This window comes from Sapajus apella, unplaced genomic scaffold (genome assembly GCF_009761245.1).
Source record: "Sapajus apella isolate SASKATOON/1434 unplaced genomic scaffold, GSC_monkey_1.0 scaffold5, whole genome shotgun sequence".
In the NCBI taxonomy this organism is placed as follows: domain Eukaryota; kingdom Metazoa; phylum Chordata; class Mammalia; order Primates; family Cebidae; genus Sapajus; species Sapajus apella.
In genome coordinates this window covers 28,279,665-28,292,990 of record NW_022436945.1, presented here as the reverse complement: position 1 = coordinate 28,292,990, position 13,326 = coordinate 28,279,665, and positions in this window count along the sequence as shown.

The following is a 13,326-nucleotide window of genomic DNA, read 5'->3' as shown; positions in this document are numbered from 1 at the left end:
TGTATCCTGAGACTTTGCTGAAGTTGCTTATCAGTTTCAGGAGATTTGGGGCTGAGATGATGGGGTCTTCTAGATATACAATCATGTCGTCTGCAAATAGAGACAATTCGACTTCCTCCTTTCCTATTTGAATGCCCTTTATTTCTTTTCCTTGCCTGATTGCTCTGCCTAGAACTTCTAATACTATATTGAATAGCAGTGGTGAGAGCGGGCATCCTTGTCTGGTGCCACATTTCAAGGGGAATGCTTCCAGTTTTTGCCCATTCAGTATGATATTGGCTGTTGGTTTGTCATAAATAGCTTTTATTATTTTGAGATACGTTCCATCGATACCTAGCTTATTGAGTGTTTTTAGCATAAAGGGCTGCTGAATTTTGTCAAAGGCCTTCTCTGCATCAATTGAGATAATCATGTGGTTTTTGTCTTTGGTTCTGTTTATGTGGTGAATTACGTTTATAGACTTGCGTATGTTGAACCAGCCTTGCATCCCAGGGATGAAGCCTACTTGATCATGGTGGATAAGCTTTTTGATGTGCTGTTGCAATCGGCTTGTCAGTATTTTATTGAAGATTTTTGCATCTATGTTCATCATGGATATTGGCCTGAAGTTTTCTTTTCTTGTTGAGTCTCTGCCGGGTTTTGGAATCAGTATGATGTTGGTGTCGTAAAATGATTTGGGAAGAATTCCCTCTTTTTGTATTGTTTGGAATAGTTTCAGAAGAAATGGTACCAGCTCCTCTTTGTATGTCTGGTAGAATTCAGCTGTGAACCCATCTGGACCTGGGCTTTTTTTAGGTGGTAAGCTCTTAATTGCTGCCTCAATTTCAGACCTTGTTATGGGTCTGTTCAGGGTTTCGGCTTCTTCCTGGTTTAGGCTTGGCAGGAGGCAAGTGTCCAGGAATTTATCCATTTCTTCCAGGTTTATTAGTTTGTGTGCATAGAGTTGTTTGTAATAATCTCTGATGATGGTTTGAATTTCTGTGGCATCTGTGGTGATTTCCCCTTTATTGTTTTTTATTGCATCAATTTGGTTATTCTCTCTTTTCTTTTTTATTAATCTGGCTAGTGGTCTGTCTATTTTGTTGATCTTTTCAAAAAACCAGCTCCTGGATTTATTGATTTTTTGAAGGGTGTTTTGTGTCTCTATGTCCTTCAGTTCTGCTCTGATCTTAGCTATTTCTTGTCTTCTGCTAGACTTTGAGTTTTTTTGATCTTGCTCCTCTAGCTCTTTCAGTTTTGACGATAGGGTGTCAATTTTTGATCTCTCCTTGCTTCTCATGTGGGCACTTATTACTATATATTTTCCTCTAGAGACTGCTTTAAATGTGTCCCAGAGATTCTGGTATGTTGTGTCTTCATTCTCGTTGGTTTCGAAGAACATCTTTATTTCTGCCTTCATTTCATTGTTTATCCAGTCAACATTCAGGAGCAAGTTGTTCAGTTTCCATGAAGCTGTGCAGTTCTGAGTTAGTTTTTGAATTCTGAGTTCTAACTTGATTGCACTGTGGTCTGAGAGACTGTTTGTTACGGTTTCCGTTCTTGTGCATTTGCTGAGGAGTGATTTACTCCCAATTATGTGGTCAATTTTGGAGTAGGTGTGATGTGGTGCTGAGAAGAATGTATATTCTGTGGCTTTGGGGTGGAGAGTTCTGTAAATGTCTATTAGGTTTGCTTGGTCCAGGTCTGAGTTCAAGTCCTGGATATCCTTGTTAATTTTCTGTCTGGTTGAACTGTCTAATGTTGACAATGGGGTGTTAAAGTCTCCCACTATTATTGTGTGGGAGTCTAAGTCTCTTTGTAAGTCATTAAGAACTTGCCTTATGTATCTGGGTGCTCCTGTATTGGGTGCGTATATATTTAGGATCGCTAGCTCTTCTTGTTGCATTGATCCTTTTACCATTATGTAATGTCCCTCTTTGTCTCTTATTATCTTTGTTGCTTTAAAGTCTAATTTATCGGAGATGAGAATTGCAACTCCTGCTTTTTTTTGCTCTCCATTTGCTTGGTAAATCTTCCTCCATCCCTTTATTTTGAGCCTTTGTGTATCCTTGCACGTGAGATGGGTTTCCTGGATACAGCACATTGATGGGTTTTGTCTTTTTATCCAATTTGCCAGTCTGTGTCTTTTGATTGGGGCATTTAGTCCATTTACATTTAGGGTTAATATTGTTATGTGTGAATTTGATACTGCCATTTTGGTGCTAGCTGGCTGTTTTGCCCTTTAGTTGAGCTGGTACTTGTTGTTCCTTTGTATGTGTAGAGCCTCTTTCAGGAGCTCTTGTAGAGCTGGCCTGGTGGTGACGAAATCTCTGAGTACTTGCATGTTCCCAAAGGATTTTATTTTTCCTTCACTTATGAAGCTCAGTTTGGCTGGATAGGAGATTCTGGGTTGAAAATTCTTTTCTTTAAGGATGTTGAATATTGGCCCCCATTCTCCTCTGCCTTGTAGGGTTTCTGCTGAGAGATCTGCTGTGAGTCTGATGGGCTTCCCTTTAAGGGTAACCCGACCTTTCTCTCTGGCTGCCCTTAGTATTTTCTCCTTCATTTCGACCCTGGTGAATCTGACGATTATGTGCCTTGGGGTTGCTTTTCTTGACGAATATCTTTGTGGTGTTCTCTGTATTTCCTGGACTTGAATGTTTGCCTGCCTTGCTAGGTTGGGGAAGTTTTCCTGGATAATATCCTGAAGAGTATTTTCCAGCTTGGATTCATTCTCTTCGTCGCATTCGGGTACGCCTATCGAACGTAGATTAGGTCTTTTCACATAGTCCCACATTTCTTGGAGACTTTGTTCATTCCTTTTTACCCTTTTTTCTTCAGTCTTGCCTTCCCGTTTTATTTCATTGAGTTGATCTTTGACCTCTGATATCCTTTCTTCTGCTTGGTCCATTCGGCTGTTGATACTTGTGCATGCTTCACGAAGTTCTCGTGTTGCGTTTTTCAGCTCCATCAATTCACTTATATTCCTTTCTATTTTGTCCATTCTTGTTAGCATTTCGTCCAATCTTTTTTCAAGGTTCTTAGTTTCTTTGCATTTGGTTAGAACATGTTCTTTAAGTTCACAGAAGTTTCTTACTACCCACCTTCTGAAGTCTGATTCTGTCATTTCATCACACTCGTTCTCCATCCAACCTTGTTCCCTTGCTGGTGAGGAGTTGTGATCCCTTTTAGGAGGAGAGGTGTTCTGGTTTTGGGTGTTTTCATCCTTTTTGCGCTGGTTTCTTCCCATCTTTAAGGATTTATCCACCTGTCGACTTTGTAGTTGCGGGCTTTCAGACTGGGTCTCAAATCTTTCAGATTGACGTTCTGTTTGTTGATGATGGGGTTATTTCTGTTTCTTCGTTTTCCTTCTGACAGTCTGGCCCCTCTGCTGTAGGTCTGCTGAGGTTCACTCCAGGCCCTGCTTGCCTGGGGTTCACCTGCAGCAGCTGCTGAACAGCAAGGGTTGTTACCAGTTTTCTTCTTCTGCTATCTTTGTCCCAGAAGGATACCCGCCTAGTGTCAATCTGATCTCTCTTTTATGAGGTGTCTTTTTGGATATATAGGGGTCAGGGAGCTGCTTGAGGAGACGGTCTCTTCTTTATAGGAGCTCAAATGGTGATCTGCGAGCTCTGTTGTTGTTCATTCAGAGCTGCTGGGCAGGTACTTTTAGGTCTGCTGCAGCAGAACTCATAAACTGCTTTTTGTTCCCAGGTGCTCTGTCCCAGGGATTTAGGGCTTTATTTATGAGTTTCCGTTATCCTGCCGCCTTCTTTTTTTTTTTTTTCCTTCAGACCTGCCCAGCCCAGCAAGGAGGCAGCCTAGTCACTGTTGGCCTATAGCAGCTTTGCTGAGCTGCTGTGGGCTCCGCCCCGCTGCCGAGTGAACTTCCCTGCGGTCCTGTTTATATGGGTGTAGTTAGAACTGCTTTGGTGATGGTGTCCCGCCTCTGTTGGGGCGACGTCTCTGCTGTGGCGGGTTACCTTGGCAACGGCGGGCTGCCTCAGCAATGGCGGGTTGCCTTGGCAATGGCGGGCTGCCTCGGTAATGGCGGACGCCCCTCCCCCACAGAGCTGGACCGTCCTGGGTTCAGCTGCGCTTGCTGTGAAACTCTCAATCCTGAGTTTCTGATTGCTGTTCTTTTGTGGGGGTGAGACCAGCTGAGCCTGATCGCCTGGCTCCCTGCCTCAGAGCCTTTTTTAAGTTGGTGTTCCAGTCGCCTGTTGAAGAGGCGCTGGGGTCTGTTTGTTTTCCCCTGCGGCCACTCACTGCGCAGGCTTAAACAGCGGCACTGAGGTTTGTGGCGCTTTTTTTTTTTTTTTGCCCTGGAATCTACTGTCCTGGTTCTCTGCTTAGTCTCCTTTTTGAACCGGCGTATGGGCGACTTCCCGTGGCTCCAATCGCCAGCCAAAAGGGCCCCCGGACCAGTGTATTTTGTACGGAGAACCGCGGCTCTGGGGCGCCGACAAAGCAGCCGCGCAGGGCAAAGCAGCGGCGCTGGCTGGCACAGCCGCGCTGGCCGAAACAGCCGCGCTGGCGACCGTGGAGCACCTCCGCCTGGGAATTTCCTAGTCTGTGGGCAATAAAAACGCGGCATCCACTCACCCTCTGTGCTTTCACTGGGAGCTGCAATCCTGAGCTGTTCCTAAACGGCCATCTTGGATCGTCCCCTGGTTGTTCCTTTCTATGTGTAGTTCTTCTTTTAGAAGCTCTTGTAAAGCAGGCCTGGTGGTGATGAAATCTCTGAGTACTTGCTTGTTCACAAAAGATTTTATTTTTCCTTTACTTCTGAAGCTTTGTTTGGCTGTATATGAAATTCTGGGTTGAAAGTTCTTTTCTTTAAGGATGTTGAATATTGGCCTCCACTCTCTTCTATCTTGTAGGGTTTTTGCTGAGATATCTGCTGTGAGTCTGATAGGCTTCCCTTTGTGGGTAACCTGACCTTTCTCTCTGGCTGCCTTTAGCATTTTCTCCTTCATTTCAACCCTGGTGAATCTGACAATTATGTGCCTTGGGGTTGCTCTTCTTGAGGAATACCTTTGTGGTGTTCTCTGTATTACCTGGAGTTGAATATTGTCCTGCCTTGCCAGGTTGGGAAAGTTTTCCTGAATAATATCCTGAAGAACATTTTCCAGCTTGGATTGATTCTCTTCGTCACATTCAGGTACACCTATCAAACGTAGATTAGGTCTTTTCACATAGTCCCATATTTCTTGGAGACTTTGCTCATTCCTTTTTATCCTTTTTTCTCTAATCTTTTCTTCTCGTTTTATTTCATTGAGTTGGTCTTCGACCTCTGACATCCTTTCTTCTGCTTGATCAATTTGACTGCTAAAACTTGTGCAAACTTCACGAAGTTCTTATATTGTGTTTTTCAGCTCCATTAATTCAATTATATTCCTCTCTAAATTGTCTATTCTCATTAGCATTTCATCAAATCTTTTTTCAAGGTTCTTAGTTTCTTTGCATTGGGTTAGAACATGTTCTTTTAGCTCTCAGAAGTTTCTTATTATTTACCTTCTGAAGCCTGATTCTGACAATTCATCACACTCATTCTCCATCAGACCTTGTTCCCTTGCTGATGAGGAGCTGCGATTCCCTGAAGGAGGAGAGGCATTCTGGCGTCTTTGTGGATTTATCCACCTGTCGTCTTTGTAATTGCTGACTTTCAGATTGGGTCTCTGAGTGGACGTCCAGCTTGTTGGTCGTGATGTTATTTTTGTTTCTTTGTTTTCCTTCGGAGGACGCCCCTCCCCCACAGAGCTGGACCTTCCTGGGTTCAGCTGTGCTTGCTGTGAAACTCTCAACCATCGATGTTTCCAATTGCTGTTTTTTTGTGGGGGTGGGACCAGCTGAGCCCGATCACCTGGCTCCCTGCCTCGGAGCCCCCTTTTTTCCTTTTCCTAATTGAACGGTTGATTCTCTCCCAGGTGCCCCAGTTGCCCACCGAAAAGGCTCTTGGATCTATGTAGTTTCCCCTGTGGTGACTGCGCCGGCTGAAACAGCGGCGCTGAGATTCGTGTGCTTTTCTGCCCGGGAATCTCCCGGTCTGGCTCCTGGCCTCAGTCCGCCTTTCAATCAGCTGAATGGGTGACCTTGCCTTCCCAGAGCTCCAAACGCCAACTAAAAGGGCACCCAGTCCTGCATACTCTGCACTGAGAACCACCGTGCCAAGACGCTGTCAAAACAGCCGTGTTGGCCAAAAGAGTCCCACTGGCGACCTGTGGGGCTCCTTCGCTGGGAATCTACTGGTCCCTAGGCAACAAAAATTCATCTGAAAGTCTGGCATCCACTCACTCCCTTCACCTTCACTGGGAGCTGCAATCCTGAGCTGCTGCTAGTCAGCCATCTTGGATCTGCAATCCCAGAGAGTTTACAATCTGGCAAAGGAGACAGGATGTGTACACCACTGGTGAAAATACTAGACACAATATGGTAAGCTAAGTGTCAATTGCAGGATGCATGCATCCTGCTGAGAATTTACAAGCCAATAGGCTCACTTCCAGTTGGGAGGAATTAGGTCAGGCTTTTGAGCAGGGTTTTGAAGATGGCATTCCTGATTTCTCAGAATCACCAAATCTCTCAAGTATATACATTCTCAGCCCCCATAGCCCTTTTTGTACCTGTTAATTGGCCATTACTCCAGTGGTTACAAATTAATGTCAATCTTCCTCTCTAGACTGGAAGCTGCATGAGGGCAGGGAACATGTCTGGTTCTGCTCACCATAGTATCCCCAGCAGCTGGTAGGGTGTTCGGCTCACACTAGGTTCTTTGTAAATATTTGTTGGGTAAAGAACTAGGCCCAGCACAAGTGGCTCACACCTATAATCCTAGCACTTTGAGAGGCAAAGGCAGGAGGATTGCTTGAGGCCAGGAGGTTGAGGCTGCAGTGAGCTATGGCGGTACCACTGCATTCCATTCTGGGCAACAGAGTGAGACCCTGTCTCTGAAAAATAAAAAAGACCTATTTATTGAGACTTCATTCTACATCTGGCATATGCCCTGTATATTCTCATTCTCTCTGAGGAAGCTGAGGCCAAGGGAAGTTGACCAATCCTATTGATTGATACGCTTTAGTCTTAGATTGGTCTGGCTGCAAACCCTGTGCAGCTTCTACAGTCTGACCTGTGGGTTAGACACAGGGCAAAGGGAGCAAAATGGATAGAGGGTGCCTGAGAGAAGCGGGTGCAGCTGAGAGCACTGTTAAAGATTGCTTCAGGGAGCACAAGGAGGCTGAGTGAACTGGGCCCTGGAAGAAGACATCTCACTGGAGTTGCTGTGCGGTCACTGGCCCTGTGTGTCTCCCCTTGCCTGGCAGTTCTGTCCCCCTCCACATACAACTGGCCCCAACAAAAACCAAGCTGTGGTTCTTGGTACCTGGCATGATTGATGGCTTCCAATTGACAGCACTAACCCTAGCTTTTCATGTACTCTGCTTTCCAATTAGTTCCAAACTTGACCTTGACCCACCGTATGCCCCCTCCCTATGACTTATGGCTTAGTGCTGTGTTCGAGGCTCTCACTGCAGGCTTTCCTCCCCAGCCGTGAGCCATCCTCACCTCCTTGACCTCTGCATCCTGCAGAGAAGCCAGGTCCCTAGCCTTCCATTCAAGGAATTCAGGTGTAGGTTGAAGAGAGGAGAGAGGAAACATGGCACCATGGCAGGAGGTTGCTGCAGTCATTCGGTCATTAAGCACATAGTGGAATTAGAGTGACAGAAAGAAGAAGAGATAGAAGAGAGGATATGGATGGAGAATTGGTGGTGCTTGGTAAGTGATTCGATGTAGGGGTGATAGTCAGAGTGGGCAGAGAAAGGAGCAGAGAAGAGACACACATGACAACCTTCCAGGCTCCTGTGTTCAGGAAATAAATATTGTCCAAACTTACAGCTGCTAGTTTTTAGTTTCTAGAAGAATTTTTGTTTTCCAGAGGATTTCTACCAAACCCTGTGGTTTCATCCTAGCCTGAAGTTGGACTCTTCCCTCTCCTATACTTAGTCATCCCTGGGTGGAACAGTCAGTCAGACCACCTTCTCTTCCCTGTCTTTTTAATGATTATTACATTAGCCCTTTTCTTTCATCTTTATAAATCCTTTTCACCAAGGTCAGATAGGCCACCTTGTCCATGAACTATCCCCTGCTCACCCCAGTTGGAATAATGTCTATTTTTTCTGTGTATTTCTAGGATTTAGACCTCACATCCTGTCTTGTACCACAGCTAGTTGTAATCTTTTCTCTTTCCCTGCCAGACTATTGAGTGGGAACCATATCATCTCCAGCTTCTGAGTCTCTGATGATAGGTACTCACTTCTCTCCAACCTGTTTCTCCCTTGCAATACTCATCTGGGTTAATGGAGTTAGCCAGATGTTAGCTGTAGATTCAGGTTATCTTCAAGGAATGGAATTGGAGGCCTATGCATCAGGGCCTTCTAGCAAAATGATAATGTTCTTTTATAAACTTGGTGGCATGTATATGGGAGTTCGCTGGGTCATGATTCTATATAGCTTACACAGCTTTTAAAATAAGCTTTAGTACCTACTTAATATTTAATAAAATAAAATTCAAAAATAGACAAATATTTTACTGAATTGCATCCATCCTTACCTCTCCCTCTGTCAGTAGATAACTTCTGTCTGTCTCTCTCCCAACTATCTTCCTTTCCCTTTCTGTCAGACATTGTGGAATAAAGACTTGGACTCAATTTTCTGACACAGTTTATTTTCATAATTTAACTCTGTTTACTTCCTTCTCTGTCTCCTTGTCTATTTTACTTATTTTTCCATCTACATATTTCTTCACCATCTCTAACTCATTGTACTATTCTGATGGATGGCAATCTTAGGATAATGGGTGACAGGGAGTTCTTAAATTTTGAAAATTTAAATAAGATGTGTTACCAGATCAACCTAGAGCCATGAAAACTAAAATACACTAAAACATCCTCTGTGAACTGGTAATTATGTACTTTGACAAGGTTCTGAATAGACATTTTTTTTCAAAAGAAGACATAAAAAGAGACAAGTGTATAAAAAAAAGTTCAATATTACTAATCAGGGAAATACAAATCAAAACCATACTGGGGTATCATCTTACTCTAAGTCAAATAGCCACCCTCAAAAAGACAAAAATAACGTAAATGCTGGAGAGGATGCAGAGAAGAGGACGCTCCTGTACACTGTTGGTGAGAATGTAAATTAGTATAGCCATTATTTAAAATAATATGAAGGTTTCTTAAAAGACTAAAAAATAGAACTACCACATGATCCAGCAATACTACTACTGGGTATTTATCCAAAGGAAAGGAAATTTATATGTCAAAGAACTATCTGTATCCCAGTGTTTATTACAGCACTACACAAAGTAGCCAAATGTGAAATCGAGCTACAGATCCATCAATGGAGGAGTGTATAAAGAGAACGTGTACATATATTTATTAGTCCGTTTTCACACTGCTATTAAATACATACCCGAGACTGGGTAATTTATAAAGAAAAAGAGGTTTAATGGATTCATAGTTCCACGTGGCTGGGGAGGCCTCACAATCATGCAGAAGGCAAAAGACATGTATTATATGGTAGCAGGCAAGAGAGAATGAGAGCCAAGTGAAAGGGGGTTCTCCTTATAAAACCATCAGATCTCATGAGACTTACCCACTACCATGACAACAGTATCAGGAAATCACCCTCATGATTCAGTTATCTTCCACTGGGTCCCTCCGACAACATGTGGGAATTATGGGAGCTACAATTCAAGATGAGATTTGGGTGGGGATATAGCCAAACCATATCAATATACACAATGGAATGCCAATCAGCCACAAAAAGAATAAAATTCTGTCATTCACAGCAACTTGAATGAGCCTGGAGGATATCATGTTAAGTGAAATGAGCCAGATGTGGAAAGATAAATATCAAATGTTCTCACTCATGGAAAAGCTAAAAAATAGTTGAGCTCATAGAAGTAGAGAGTAGAGTTGTGGTTATTAGAGTCTGGGAGGGGTAGAGGGAGGAAAGAATAGGGAGAGATTTGTTAATGTTTTAAAAATTACAATAGGAAGTTACTGTATAGTCACTGTATATGGCTATGGTTAACAAAATGGTGCTGTATATTTCAAAATAGGTAGAAAAGAGGATTTTGGCAGGGTGCAGTGGCTCATGCTTGTAAGCCCTGCACTTTGGGAGGCTGAGGCGAGCAGATCATCTAAGGTCAAGAGTTCAAGACCAGCCTGGGCAACATAGTGAAACCCTGTCTCTACTAAAAATACAAAAATTAACTGGGTGAAGTGGTATGTGCCTGTAATCCCAGCAACTTGGGAGACTGAGGCAGGAGAATCACTTGAGCCTGAGAGGTGGAGCTTGCAGTGAGCTGAGATTGTGCCGTTGCACTCCAGCCTGGTGACAGAGTGAGACTCCATCTCAAAAAAAAAAAAAAAAAAGAAAAGAGGATTTTGAGGGTTCCCAACACAAATAAATGATAAATGCTTGAGGTGATGGACATGCTACCTACCCTGATTTGATAATTACACATGTATCAAAATATTACTCTATATCCCACAGATATGTGCATTTATTACATGGCAACTAAAAATATATACTTATCTGCAAACAGTAGACGGTCCAAGTGAAAGTGATTTAACTGATGAGAAGATTCATTAGGTTTTCTAACAGGAAATTCTAAATAGGGTGCTTCCAGGGTTGGTTAATTCAAGACTCATATCATCAAGCACTCAAATTTCTTTCTTCTCTTTCCTCTCTGCCATCTTCAGATTGTTGGTGTTTGTGTTCAGGCTCCCCCTCTCATGGTTTCAAAGAAAGTTTATATTAAATGGTGGGGCCATAGCACCAACAATCATCACATCTTGACATTATGATTTTTTTTTTTTAGTTGCCTAGGCTGGTCTTGAACTCCTGGACTCAAACCACACTCCAGCCTCACCCTCTTGAGTAACTGGGATTACAGGCAGGAGCCACCACACTTAGCCACAAAGTCTTTGTATGAGTGAAGAAACCTTTACAAGAAGGTTTCTCCTTCACCCCCAGCAGATTTCTTCTCATGTCAGAGCATCTAGAACAAGGTCACAGAGCCTCCCTTAAACCACCCAATGGCAAGGGGCATGGAACCATCATGATTAATTCCAACCAATCGGGATTAACTTGATTCTCAAGTTTGTGGAGGAGAACTGACCATCAGAATAAAACAAGGGCTCTGTAAACATGGAAGAAGAGGAAAATGACTCTTTGGTGCCTCTGTGAATGTTCCTTCTCATAACTAAGGAGAGGTGTAAAGAGAGAAACATTAAAACAAAACACGGACTTGTGTATTTTTCCCCCTAGAACAATTTCTTGCAGCATGCGAAGGCTGTTCTGCAAGCATGTGTCACCGTCTAACATTTCGTGATGGGTGGTCACATCTGTGCAGGGATACAGTGTTGTCATGGGGCCATTATCTCTATCCAAAGTTACATCTATTTTCAGATGGGCTGTGAAAATAGTCCATTGTTTTTGACTTAGAAAAGTTCTATTTTTGTGTGGTATCACAAAGACGGACACAACATTCGTAGTAAAGAGCTGCCCAGTAGTCATTGCGCTTCTCATAATCATGCCCCAATGTCCTCTTAGGGAATTAGCTCTCACACATTGAACAATGTCTTGTCGGGACTATTAATCAAGGTTGCTCACCCACCAGCCAATGAGTGGCATGTGACTTGAGCTAGACTAATTTGATCCTCTGCCTTAGGACTTTGAATTTTGGATTCAGTGAGATAAGGGTGGAAAAAATGAAGCTCATTCATTTCGGCAGCATAGATCAGTTACTCCTGCCTCTAAATCCCAAAATTGCCTTGGTTCTAGTACTAGTCTGTTCTCATGCTGCTAATGAAGACATACCTGACACTGGGTAATTTATAAAAGAAAGAGGTTTAATGAACTTACAGTTCCACATGGCTGGAGAGGCCTCACAGTCATGGTGGAAGGTGAAGGAGGAGCAAAGTCACTTCTTACATGGTGGCAGACAAGAAAGTGTGCAGGGAAATTCCCCTTAATAAAACCATCAGAGTTCATGAGACTTATTCACTATCACAAGAACAGCACAGGAATGACCCACCCCCATGATTCATTTACCACCCACTGGATCCCTCTCATGACACATGGGAATTATCGGAGCTAGAATTCAAGATCAGTTAGGTGGGGACACAGTCAAAGCACATGAGTTCTGAACCTGGCTCTCCAGCCTTCCCTTTGAGTCTGTGAACTACCAGTGATATCCTTGCAAAAAGATCCTTTTCCTGCTTACATTCCCAGAGTTAGTTTCTGTTGCCTGCTGGATATATTTAGCATCTATTTTTTTTTTTCTAAAGTCATAGGATGTCAGAGCTGTAAGAAATCTTATAGATCTAGTTTAACTCCCTCGTTTTACAGCTGAGGAAGCTAGAGGTTGAGGGTTTCACCCAAGATCATATTACAGAGCTCATCAATGATGGAACTTGGAAAGAAGACAAGGTCTGCTTTCCCCAACATAATGCAGGCTGCTTTTTTTTCCTAAGTCCCTTTTTAGTGTAAAGCACAACCTCTCTTCTCTTCTCTCTCTCTGTGTATCTGCAATATTTAATGTAAGATAGTGACTTTAAAATCCTCATTTTTTCCCCCAAACTGACAGTTTGCTTCATGTAGTTTAAAGGTTTGTTTCAGAGATAGAGCTCTCAGGGATTTGGCATCCGGCAAAGACAGGCATTAGTTTATGTCCCTATATGGAGCCTTGCTTCTTTCCAGCTATCTGTAAATGTTTATTCTCTTACATAAAATGCATGTTTGAAAAGGAAGTGGCTTGTTCTAGGGAAACATATGGGCTAGAGTTCTGAAAGTGATTATTTACCATTTCTAAGTCTGTCCCTTCTAGCTGTGTGTACTGGGAAAAGATCTTCCTTCACTCACACCAAAGGATATATAGCTGCTCTATTTTTTCAGTTGCTGTAGGGCAGCCATAGCTCATGCGACTGCAGTAAAAAATAGCCCAAGGCTGGGGTAGGGATTGGGAAGGGAATTTAGAACAGTATTGACTATGTGCCAGGTACCATATGAAGCACCTAGCTTGTACTAATTAATGAATTCATATTCTCCTCACAAGGCTAGGAGGTAAGTACTATTATTATTACCCCTTTTTATAAGTGAAGAAATTAAGTCAAAGAGAGGTTAAGGAACTTGTTCAAGGTCACACACATTTTAAGTGGCAGGGTTGAAATTTGAACCCAGGCAGTCTGGTTTTAAAGTCTGTGCTCTTAACCCACTGCTCTGTTGCATCTTAATCACTGAGTCATGAAGGTAAAAGTGAATCCTTTTTGTTGGACTCCT